Source organism: Oryx dammah, unplaced genomic scaffold, assembly GCF_014754425.2.
Source record: "Oryx dammah isolate SB20612 unplaced genomic scaffold, SCBI_Odam_1.1 HiC_scaffold_21, whole genome shotgun sequence".
Lineage (NCBI taxonomy): Eukaryota > Metazoa > Chordata > Mammalia > Artiodactyla > Bovidae > Oryx > Oryx dammah.
In genome coordinates this window covers 36,197,926-36,210,829 of record NW_024070205.1, presented here as the reverse complement: position 1 = coordinate 36,210,829, position 12,904 = coordinate 36,197,926, and the positions used below count along the sequence as shown (strand labels likewise).

Below are 12,904 nucleotides of genomic sequence, written 5' to 3'. Positions count from 1 at the left end.
TTTAATTTGGCCCAGGCATCTGGGAACCACAGTAGTGGTCACCCCGGGAGCTTCTGTGGTATAAGAGCTTGGCAGAGGCAGGGTTATCAGGGCTTCCACAGGCAGGAGGGCCTGGCGCACAGCAAGCTGGCGGCAACAGCTTTTAGACCTTGGGGTAAGGAGGGGAAGGTTCAAGGTAATGGGGACAGAGGGGTGATGGTTTAAACACATTTTCCTGAGCCCTGAGGGTCTCTTTGGTAGGAAAATATACCCACCAGCCATGCCCCTTGAAGAAGAGGCCCCTGACTGTGAGACAGGCTGGGACCTGGGAGCCTTAGCTGCAGTGTTTGCACCTGGACAAACTTTTCCTCCAAAACAAAATACAAAGAAACTATAAGGGACTAAAAATAATTGTGCATGTAGTTATAAACAAGAAGATACAAAAACCCAACTGCCAAGTCTGAAGAGCCAGGGAGCAAAAGCAGGCTGATTTGCACCCCACTCCAGTACTCTTGCCTGGAAAATCCCATGGATGGAGGAGCCTGGTAGGCTGCAGTCCATGGGGTCGCCAAGAGTTAGACATGACTGAGTGACTTCACTTTCACTTCACTTACATGTCCCCTGCATGTAACACCACCAAAGGGCTGGGCAAACCAGGTAAGCCACCCCTTTGGCCTCCCTCACCCCATATAAGGAACACACCCTCCCCTCACCCCATATAAGGAACCCTCCTCTCACCCCATATAAGGAACCCTCCCCTCACCCCATATAAGGAACCAGCTTGCCCCTTCCCCTGTACCCCCCACAGAGAGCGAGCAAGCAAGGGAACCTGTTGCTTGTTCTCCATCGCTCCTGCTACACCAGACACTCCAATAAAGTCTTGCCTGAATTTCTTGTCTGGCCTCTTAACAACTTCTATTGATAAGGAGGCCAAGAACCCTGGTCAGTTACAACTGCACAACTGTGGCTGGTCAGCTTGCCCTGGGTTTCCATCTGTGTGGCTCAATGGTCACGTGAGCATGTTAGGGTTTTCACTACCTCCTTTGAGGGTGCTGGGAGTGGGGAGTAGGGAGAGGGACCCACGTGAACCAGGTTCCTCTTCCACAACTATTGCTCACCATGGTACCTATGTAGAAAAGGGCAAGATGAGCCATATTCACCTTCAAAGAGGGAAATGAGAAAGCTAGCCGGCCCACATTTCTACCAACAGCATGAGGAAAAGTCCCTCTTCTGTTCTAGTGTTAAAAATCAATTACATAGCTTACTGCTTAGGCTGGAGTTGAGCTCAGAAAATCATTTAGGGCTCCTTCGTTTGAGAGACTTCAGATTGCCATCACCTTTGCGGTTGACAGGGGAGAAGAACCTTGTGCCATTTCTGGGGTGGGAGGACAAGGGAGAAGGAAACCCAAGCCAGTCTGTTCCTGGGCTGCTGGCCATGGCCATGGGGCCTTTTGGTGTCTGGGCCCCTAGTTCTGCAGCCAGACAACTGCAGGGCAAAGAGGGCTGTTGTGATGTGCCAGGACCTTTAGACATGACCCCTTTGGACATGGGCGCAGCAGACAACTGCCAGCTGGCTTGGTGCAGATGCTAGAGAGATGACGCAGGGTCAAATGAAGATTCCATCTGGATTTTTACCAGTTCCTCTAAGAAGGGAGAGGGAGGGGGAGGACTGAGAGGACAGGCCTCTTAAAACACGGCTGATGGGACCCTGCATTCCATGTGGGTAGGAACTGTCAGCGGAAGCTTGGAGCCAGGAGTTTCTCTGGGTTTGCTGTCTGGGTCATGCCTCCTTGGAAGACCATCATTTCCTGGGATGGAGATGGGAGAAGCAGAACCTGTGTTGAGAGGCAAGGTGTCCGGAGTCCTTGGCTTCTTTTCGCAGAGACCACATTAGCTAGTTTAAGATCACCCAGCAACTTGGGAGTCATGATTCCCACCCTTCTGCTTAGTCCCTGGACCCATCTGGGCAATATCAATGCCATCAGACTGGAAAATTGGCCTCAAGCTTAAATATATTTCTAAGTGATTTGAAGCTATTTCATTACATGTCTTTCCCATTTTTTCCCTCTATAATGAGAAGTATGAATGTTGTTTGAATGTTTTCCAGTGCAGAGAATATCGAGGGTTCTCTTGCTCAAACTTGCATGTAAAATAACCAACCACTATACTTACCTGAACTTCATTCCATAGTTCATCAGGCACTCTATCTATCAGATCTAGGCCCTTAAATCTATTTTTCACTTCCACTGTATAATCATAAGGGATTTGATTTAGGTCATACCTGAATGGTCCAGCGGTTTTCCCTACTTTCTTCAATTTAAGTCTGAGTTTGGCAATAAGGAGTTCATGATCTGAGCCACAGTCAGCTCCTGGTCTTGTTTCTGTTGACTGTATAGAGCTTCTCCATCTTTGGCCTCATAGAATATAATCAATCTGATTTCGGTGTTGACCATCTGGTGATGTCCATGTGTAGAGTCTTCTCTTGTGTTGTTGGAAGAGGGTGTTTGCTATGAGCAGTGCATTTTCTTGGCAAAACTCTATTAGTCTTTGCCCTGCTTCATTCCACATTCCAAGGCCAAATTTGCCTGTTACTCCAGGTGTTTCCTGACTTCCTACTTTTGCATTCCAGTACCCTATAATGAAAAGGACATCTTTTTTGGGTGTTAGTTCTAAAAGGTCTTGTAGGTCTTCATAAAACTGTTCAACTTCAGCTTCTTCAGCATTACTGGTTGGGGCATAGACTTGGATAACTGTGATATTGAATGGTTTGCCTTGGAGACAAACAGAGATCATTCTGTCATTTTTGAGATTGCATCCAAGTACTGCATTTCAGACTCTTTTTTTGACCATGATGGCTACTCCATTTCTTCTGAGGGATTCCTGCCCACAGTAGTAGATATAATGGTCATCTGAGTTAAATTCACCCATTCTAGTCCATTTTAGTTTGCTGACTGCTAGAATGTCGACGTTCACCCTTGCCATCCCTTGTTTGACCACTTCCAATTTGCCTTGATTCATGGACCTGACATTCCAGGTTCCTATGCAGTATTGCTCTTTACAGCATCGGATCTTGCTTCTATCACCAGTCACATCCACAACTTTGTTTTTGCTTTGGCTCCATCCCTTCGTTCTTTCTGTAGTTATTTCTCCTCTGATCTCCAGTAGCATATTGGGCACCTAATGACCTGGGGAGTTCCTCTTTTGGTATCCTATCATTTTGCCTTTTCATACTGTTCATGGGATTCTCAAGGCAAGAATACTGAAGTGGCTTGCCATTCCCTTCTCCAGTGGACCATGTTCTGTCAGACCTCTCCACCATGACCCGCCCGTCTTGGGTTGCCCCGCAGGCATGGCTTGGTTTCATTGAGTTAGACAAGGCTGTGGTCCTAGTGTGATTAGATTTACTAGTTTTCTGTGAGTATGGTTTCAGTGTGTCTGCCCTCTGATGCCCTCTTGCAACACCTACCATCTTACTTGGGTTTCTTTTACCTTGGACATGGGGGTATCTCTTCAGGCTGCTCCAGCAAAGCACAGCCTCTGCTCCTTACCTTGGATGAGGGGTATCTCCTTACCACCACTGTTCCTGAGCTTCAACGTGGGATAGCTCCTCTAGGCCCTCCTGCACCTGCGCAGAGTTCCAAAGAATAGCAAGAAGAGATAAGAAAGCCTTCTTCAGTGATCAATGCAAAGAAATAGAGGAAAACAACAGATTGGGAAAGACTAGAGATCTCTTCAAGAAAATTAGAGATACCAAGGGAACATTTAATGCAAAGATGGGCTCGATAAACGACAGAAATGGTATGGACCTAACAGAAGCAGAAGATGTTAAGAAAAGGTGGCGAGAATACACTGAAGAACTGTACAAAAAAGATCTTCACGACCCAGATAATCACGATGATGTGATCACTCATCTAGAACCAGAAATCTTGGAATGTGAAGTCAGGTGGGCCTTAGAAAGCATCACTATGAACAAAGCTAGTGGGGGTGATGGAATTCCAGTTGAGCTGTTTCAAATCCTGAAAGATGATGCTGTGAAAGTGCTACACTCAATATGCCAGCAAATTTGGAAAACTCAGCAGTGGCCATAGGACTGCAAAAGGTCAGTTTTCATTCCAATCCCAAAGAAAGGCAATGCCAAAGAATGTTCAAACTACTGCACAATTGCACTCATCTCACATGCTAGTAAAGTAATGCTCAAAATTCTCCAAGCCAGGCTTCAGCAGTACGTGAACTGTGAACTCCCTGATGTTCAAGCTGGTTTTAGAAAAGGCAGAGGAACCAGAGATCAAATTGCCAACATCTGCTGGATCATGGAAAAAGCAAGAGAGTTCCAGAAAAACATCTATTTCTGCTTTATTGACTATGCCAAAGCCTTTGACTTTGTGGATCACTACAAACTGTGGAAAATTCTGAAAGAGATGGGAATACCAGACCACCTGACCTGCCTCTTGAGAAATCTGTATGCAGGTCAGGAAACAACAGTTAGAACTGGACATGGAACAACAGACTGTTTCCAAATAGGAAAAGGAGTACGTCAAGGCTGTATATTGTCACCCTGCTTATTTAACTTCTATGCAGAGTACATCATGAGAAACGCTGGACTGGAAGAAACACAAGCTGGAATCAAGATTGCTGGGAGAAATATCAAAAACCTCAGATATGCAGATGACACCACCCTTATGGCAGAAAGTGAAGAGGAACTAAAAACCCTCTTGATGAAAGGGAAAGAGGAGAGCGAAAAAGTTGGCTTAAAGCTCAACATTCAGAAAACGAAGATCTTCCCATCACTTCATGGGAAATAGATGGGGAGACAGTAGAAACAGTGTCAGACTTTATTTTTTTGGGCTCCAAAATCACTGCAGATGGTGACTGCAGCCATGAAATTAAAAGATGCTTACTCCTTGGAAGAAAAGTTACGACCAACCTAGCTAGCATATTCAAAAGCAGAGACATTACTTTGCCAACTAAGGTCCATCTAGTCAATGCTATGGTTTTTCCTGTGGTCATGTATGGATGTGAGAGTTGGACATGAAGAAGGCTGAGTGCCGAAGAATTGATGCTTTTGAGCTGTGGTGTTGGAGAAGACTCCTGAGAGTCCCTTGGGCTGCAAGGAGATCCAACCAGTCCATTCTGAAGGAGATCAACCCTGAGATTTCTTTGGAGGGAATGATGCTAAAGCTGAAACTCCAGTACTTTGGCCACCTCATGAGAAGAGTTGACTCATTGGAAAGAACTCTGATGCTGGGAGGGATTGGGGGCAGGAGGAGAAGGGGACGACCAAGGATGAGAAGGCTGGATGGCATCATGGACACGATGGACGTGAGTCTGGGTGAACTCTGGGAGATGGTGATGGACAGGGAGGCCTGGCGTGCTATGATTCATGGGGTAGCAAAGAGTCGGACACTACTGAGCGACTGAACTGAACTGAACTGATACTTACCTGACGGAGAAGGCAATGGCACCCTACTCCAGTATTCTTGCCTGGAAAATCCCATGGAAAGAGGAGCGAGCCTGGTAGGCTGCAGTCCATGGGGTTGCTAAGAGTTGGACATGACTGAGCGACTTCACTTTCACTTTTCACTTTCATGCAGTGGAGAAGGAAATGGCAACCCACACCAGTATTCTTGCCTGGAGAATCCCAGGGATGGGGGAACCTGATGGGCTGCTGTCTATGGGGTCGCACAGAGTCGGACACGACTGAAGCAACTTAGCAGCAGCAGCAGCAGCAGCATACTTACCTGAAGGGCTTTCCAGGTGGCACAGCGGTAAAGAATCCGCCTGCAATGCAAGAGACACAGGAGACCTGGGTTCGATCCGGCCTGGGAAGATCCTGTGGAGAAGGGAATGGCAACCCACTCCAGTCTTCTTGCCTGAAAATCCCATGGACAGAGGAACCTGGCAGGCTATAGTCCATGGCGTTGCAAAGACTTGGACAGACTGAGCACATGCTTACCTGACTGGAGAAATACCATGATCTCAAAAATGGTTTTCCCAGGATGAGGTTTATCCATTGCACTTCAGATGTGCTGACCCCTGCAATTTCCCCAAATGTAGGAAATTTTACTGCAAATTGTAGTAGTAGGGGAGGGGCATTTGTGCTTTTCCCTAAAAACATGAAATATAATAAAAGCCTGGGGAGGTGAGTGAAGGGTTTTTGTGTCAATAAATCGGGAAAGATCTAGTCGACTTGATCTGTGACAGAGATGCTCGCCAGAAGATGTCTCCTGTCCTCCCTTGTCCTTCAAAGACCTTCTGAAGGATTAAATGACTATGATCCAGGGAGAGTCCATTTCAGGCTCTTGCGTGGCCATGTGCCAAAGCCAAGTCTGGTTGCACAATCCAAGCTTAGAACTATTCACACCAGTAAAAAGCTGAGCAGCTTCACTGACAGCCCGGGGCTGTTCACGATCTTGGGTCCTCTCAGGAGGAGGTCAAGGACTTCCTAAGTGACTCAGAAGGAAAGCAGCTGCTCTTTGACCTCTGCAGAGCAAAGTTCATGAATATGCTGTTCCAGCTGCTGAGAATTGTTCTGAGTAACTTTTTTCCTGATTAAAAAAAGAATGTATGCTTATTCCAGCATTGCTTATCCAACAATCCAACATGTCCCAAAACAGTAGATGGGATAGATATTTTATTTATACGATGGAATACTGTACGGCAGGCAATGAAATTGAAAGAATTGTGGCTTCAGTGAGAACATAGATGAATCTCACAAAAATAAATACAGCAAAAAAAAACCAAGAGACAAAAATGACACAAATGAACTTATTTACAAAATAGAAATAGACTCACAGACATAGAAAACAAATTTATGGTTACCAAAGGGGATCGGGGTGGGAGGGATAAGATAGGTATTTGGGATTAAAATATATATACACTCCTATATATAAAATAATCACAGTGGTGTGATCACTCACCTAGAGCCAGACATCCTGGAATGCAAAGTCAAGTGGGCCTTAGGAAGCATCACTACGAACAAAGCTAGTGGGGGTGATGGAATTCCAGCTGAGCTATTTCAAATCCTAAAAGATGATGCTGTGAAAGTGCTGCACTCAACATGGGCCAGCAAATTTCGAAAACTCAGCAGTGGCCATAGGACTGCAAAAGGTCAGTTTTCATTCCAGTCCCAAAGAAAGGCAATGCCAAAGAATGTTCAAACTACTGCACAATTGTACTCATCTCACACGCTAGTAAAGTAATGCTCAAAATTCTCCAAGCCAGGCTTCAGCAATACGTGAACCGTGAACTTCCAGATGTTCAAGCTGGTTTTAGAAAAGGCAGAGGAACCAGAGATCAAATTGCCAACATCCTCTGGATCATGGAAAAAGCAAGAGAGTTCCAGAAAAACATCTATTTCTGCTTTATTGACTATGCCAAAGCTTTGACTGTGTGGATCACAACAAACTGTGGAAAATTCTGAAAGAGATGGGAATACCAGACCACCTGACCTGCCTCTTGAGAAATCTGTATGCAGGTCAGGAAGCAACAGTTAGAACTGGACATGGAACAACAGACTGGCTCCAAATAGGAAAAGGAGTACGTCAAGGCTGTATATTGTCACCCTGCTTATTTAACTTCTATGCAGAGTACATCATGAGAAACGCTGGGCTGGAAGAAGCACAAGCTGGAATCAAGATTGCTGGGAGAAATATCAATAACCTCAGATATGCAGATGACACCACCCTTATGGCAGAAAGTGAAGAGGAACTAAAAAGCCTCTTGATGAAAGTGAAATAGGAGAGCGAAAAAGTTGGCTTAAAGCTGAACATTAAGAAAACTAAGATCATGGCATCCGGTCCCGTCACTTCATGGGAAATAGATGGGGAAACAGTGGAAACAGTGTCAGACTTTATTTTTTTGGGCTCCAAAATCACTGCAGGTGGTGATTGCAGCCATGAAATTAAATGATGCTTACTCCTTGGAAGAAAAGTTATGACCAACCTAGCTAGCATATTGAAAAGCAGAGATATTACTTTGCCAACAAAGGTCTGTCTAGTCAAGGCTGTGGTTTTTCCTGTGGTCATGTATGGATGTGAGAGTTGGACTGTGAAGAAGGCTGAGCACCAAAGAATTGATGCTTTTGAACTGTGGTGTTGGAGAAGACTCTTGAGAGTCCCTTGGATTGCAAGGAGTTACAACCAGTCCGTCCTAAAGGAGATCAGTCCTGGGTGTTCATTGGAAGGACTGATGCTGAAGCTGAAACTCCAATACTTTGGTCACCTCACGCGAAGAGTTGACTCATTGGAAAAGACCCTGATGCTGGGAGGGATTGGGGGCAGGAGGAGAAGGGGACAACAGAGGATAAGATGGCTGGATGGCATCACCAACTTGATAGACATGAGTTTGAGTGAACTCTGGGAGTTGGTGATGGACAGGGAGGCCTGGCGTGCTGTGATTCATGGGGTCGCAAAGAGTTGGACACGACTGAGCATTGAATTAAACTGAACTGATATATAAAATAGATAACTAACAAGGACCTACTATATAGCCCAGAAAGTGAAAGTGAAAGTCGCTCAGTCATGTCCCACTCTGAGACCTCATGGACTGTAGGCCACCAGGCTCTTCTGTCCATGGGATTTTCCAGGCAAGAATATTGAAATGGGTTGCCCTTCCCTTCTCCAGGGGATCTTCCTGACCCAGGGATCAAACCTGAGTCTCCTGTCCTGCAGGCAGATTCTTTACCATCTGAGTCTATTCTTGATATCTTACAATAACCTGTAATGAAAGAGAATGTAAGTAAAGAATATATATGTGTGTATGAATCACTTTGCTGTACACCTTAAACTAACACAACATTGTAAATCAACTCTATTTCAATTAAATTTTTAAAACACACTAAAAAATAGAAGACACAAAAAGGAACATAGGGTGTGATTCCACTTATATAAAGTCCAGGGAGGTCCCTGAAGGTCCATACTTTCACTGCTGAGGGCCTGTGTTCAACCCATGGACAAAGAACTGAGACTCCACAAGTCACATGGTGTGGCAAAAAAAAAAAAATTAAATGAGAGGCAAACTATACTACTTTGTTTAGGGATGTATACATGAACAGTTTTTAAAAAGCAAGAAAATGACCAAGGAGGAAGAAATAGGCCTGGGAGGAAGTTTCTGGTGTGCTGATAATATATTTCTTGGTGGGTATTTGCTTTATAATTATTTATCAGATTGTATATCTGTGTTGTAACTACTTGTCAGTATGCATAGTTCATAACACAATGTTTTTAAAAGTTAGATGCAAAAAGGATAATCTATGCAGATGATACTCTCCTTTTATGAGTCACTTGCAAAATCAAATCTAATGTAAACTGAAAACTGTAAAACATCATTGACTGAAATTAAAGATTACCTAAATAAAAGGAAAGACATCCCCTGGTCATAGATAAGAACATTTAATATTATTAAGACAGCATTATTCCCCCCAAATTTCCATATAGATTCAATGCAATCCCTTTTTTTTTTTTTTCCAGAAATGGAAAAGCTAATTCTGAAATTGATACTGCATTGCAAGGGACACTAAACAGCTAAAATAATAGTGCAAAGGAAAACACCGGGGCAAGACTCATACTTCCTCATTTCAAAACTTACTGCAAAGCTACAGTAACCAATGCTGTGTTACAGTGGGAAGAAGAGAGCATAGGTGTAAATCTTTCTGAACTTGGATTAGGCACTGGTTTCTTAGATATGACACCAAAGATAGTAAACCAAAGGCATAACAGCCAGAGGGAGAAAAAATAGGTAAACTGGACATTGTCAAAATAAAAATTTTTGTACTTCCTTGTGTACTATCAGGAGATTGAAAAGACAACCCACAGTTGGGAGAAAATTTTTGTAAATCATGTATCTGATAGGTCTAATATCCAGAATATGTAAAGAACTCTTACAACTTATTTTAAAAATAGGCAAGGGATTTGAACAGATATTTCCCCAAAGAGGAAATGCAGGTGTTCAATAAGCATAGAAAAAGATGCTCCATATAATTATTAATTAGAGAAATGTAGATCAAAACTCCGGGAGATGGTGAGGGACAGGGAGGCCTGGTGTGCTGCAGTCCATGGGGTCGCAAAGGGTTGAACACTGAGCAACAACAAATCAAAACCACAGTGAAACACCAGCCATTCTAAATCCGGCTAGAATCAGAGTTAGGAGACTGTGGAGAAATTAGAGCCTTCATACATTGCTACTGCTGCTGCTAAGTCACTTCAGTCGTGTCCGACTCTGTGTGACCCCATAGATGGAAGCCCACCAGGCTCCCCCATCCCTGGGATTCTCCAGGCAAGAACACTGGAGTGGGTTGCCATTTCCTTCTCGGATGCGTGAAAGTGAAAAGTGAAAGTGAAGTCATTCAGTCATGTCCAACTCTTCAACACCCCACAGACTGCAGCCCACCAGGCTCCTCCATCCATGGGATTTGCCAGGCAAGAGTACTGGAGTGGGTTGCCATTGCCTTCTCCTCATACATTGCTGCAGGAATATAAAATGGTGCCACTTTGGGGAAAAGTCTAACAGTTCCTCAAAAAGTTAAAAATGTAGTAACCATATGATCCAGAGAAGACAGAGGAACCAGAGATAAAATTGTCAACATCTGCTGGATCATAGAAAAAGCAAGAGAATTCCAGAAAAATATCTACTTCTGCTTCATTGACTTCACTGAAGCCTTTGACTATGTGGATCACAACAAACTGTGCAAAATTCTTCAAGAGATGGGAATTTACCTTAGGAAAGACCAGCTTACCTGCCTCCTGAGAAATCTGTATGCAGATCAAGAAGCAACAGTTAGAACCGGACATGGAACAACAGACTGGTTTCAAATTGGGAGAGGAGTACGTCAAGGCTGTATATTGTTACCCTGCTTATTTAACTTATATGCAGAGTACATCATACGAAATGCCAGACTGGATGAAGCACAAGCTGGAATCAAGACTGCAGGGAGAAATATCAATAACCTCAGGTATGCAGATGACACTACCCTTATGGCAGAAAGTGAAGAGGAACTGAAAAGCCTCTTGATGAAAGTGAAATAGGAGAGTGAAAAAGCTGGCTTAAAACTCAACATTCAAAAAACAAAGATCATGGCATCTGGTCCCATCACTTCATGGCAAATAGATGGAGAAACAATGAAAACAATGAGAGACTTATTCTCTTGGATTCTAAAATCATGGCATATGGTGACTGCAGACATGAAATTAAAATATGCTTGCTCCTGGGAAGAAAAGCTATGACCAACCTAGGCACCATATTAAAAAGAAGAGACATTACTGTGTCAACAAAGGTCTATCTAGTCAAAGCTATGGTTTTTCCAGTAGTCATGTATGAATGGAAGAGTTGGACTAGGAAGCTTTTGAACTGTGGTGTTGGACTCTTGAAATTTCCTTGGACTGCAAGGAGATCAAACCAGTCAATCCTAAAGGAAATCAACCCTGAATATGCATTGGAAGGACTGATGCTGAAGCTGAAGCTCCAATACCTTGGCCACCTGCTGTGAAGAACTGACTCATTGGAAAAGACCCTGATGCTGGGAAAGATTGAAGGCTGGAGAAGGGAATGGCAGAGGATGAGATGGTTGGATGGCATCACCGACTCGATGGAAATAAGTTTGAGCAAGCTCCAGGAGTTGGTGATGGACAGGGAAGCCTGGTATGCTGAAGTCCATAGAGTCACAAAGAGTCAGATGCAACTGATCTGTACTGAATTGAACTGAAATGACCCAGGAATTCCACTCCTGGGTATATACCCAAAAGAACTAAAAATAAATGTTCACACACAAACTTGTATATAAATGTTGACAGCAGCTTTATTTATAATAGTCGACTGATACAATGGAAAAACAAATATGGGACATCCATACAATGGAATATTATTCAACTATAAATGAAGTACTGATATATGCCACAATGTGGATGAACTTTGAAAATAAGCTAAGTGAAAGAAGCCAGTCACAAAAAAACACCTATTATTTGATTCCATTTCTGTGAAATGTCCAGAATAGGCAAACCCATAGACACAAAAGGTGGATTAATAGTTGCCATGAGCTGGGGAGAGCGAGAAAACGGGGAGTGACTACTGTTACAAAACACAGTTCAACTGAGTAAGTGGTAAAGCTCTTCCTGGCTTTATTCACTCACCATGAATCATGCAGCAGCCCATCTAGCAAACAGAAAGGAGCTCTGAAGAACCGGACAAAATAGAAGACTTTTACAGGCAGAAAGAGGTGGGACAAGGAAATTAGTCAGCAAAGAGCTGATTATGTCAGCTGAGGTGGGCTTCCTTTGGGGGATTGCAGGGGTCTATCAATGAATTACTTGACTACTGCAGAGCAGGAAATTCCAGACTGACTGATTAAGATTGCATTCCTAGAAGAGGTTGAAACCACAGTTAGGTTAGGTATGAAGTCCTGGTTTTGTCCCTTGAGCTTAGCATGTGATCCCATTTGGGACTTCTTACCTCTCTTTTGACCCTGTGGGATATGCTCAATCGCGTCTGACTCTCTGCAGCACTGTGGACTGCAGCCGGCCAGGCTCCCCTGTCCATCGAATTTCTCAGGCAGAAGTACTGGAGTGGGTTGCCATTTCCTTCTCCAGGGATCTTCCCTACCCAGGGATCAAACCTGTGTCTCCTGTCTCTGGCACTGCAGGCGGATTCTTTATCTGCTGAACCATCAGTGTTTCTTTTTGAGGGGATGAAATGTGGAATTTGACAGGAAGGATGCTTGCACAAACTTGTGTATCCACTATAAATCACCGTACATGTGTTTAGTTGTCAAGTTGTGTCCGACTCCTTCCAGACTTCGTGGACTGTAGTCCGCCAGGCTGCTCTGTCCATGGTATTCTCCAGGCAAGAATCCTGGAGTGGTTGCCATTTCCTTCTCCAGGGGATCCTTCCAGCCCACAGACTGAACCTGCCTCTCCTTCATTGGCAGGTGGGTTCT

General features: G+C 44.1%; 1 non-coding gene across 1 annotated transcript; it reads left to right on the top strand.

Moving 5' to 3' along the window:
• The first annotated feature begins 5,924 nt into the window (after positions 1-5,924).
• On the top strand, positions 5,925-6,087 carry LOC120880692. The gene has a single exon (XR_005725098.1). It is a non-coding gene; the product is annotated as a U1 spliceosomal RNA (small nuclear RNA).
• Positions 6,088-12,904: the final 6,817 nt, after the last annotated feature.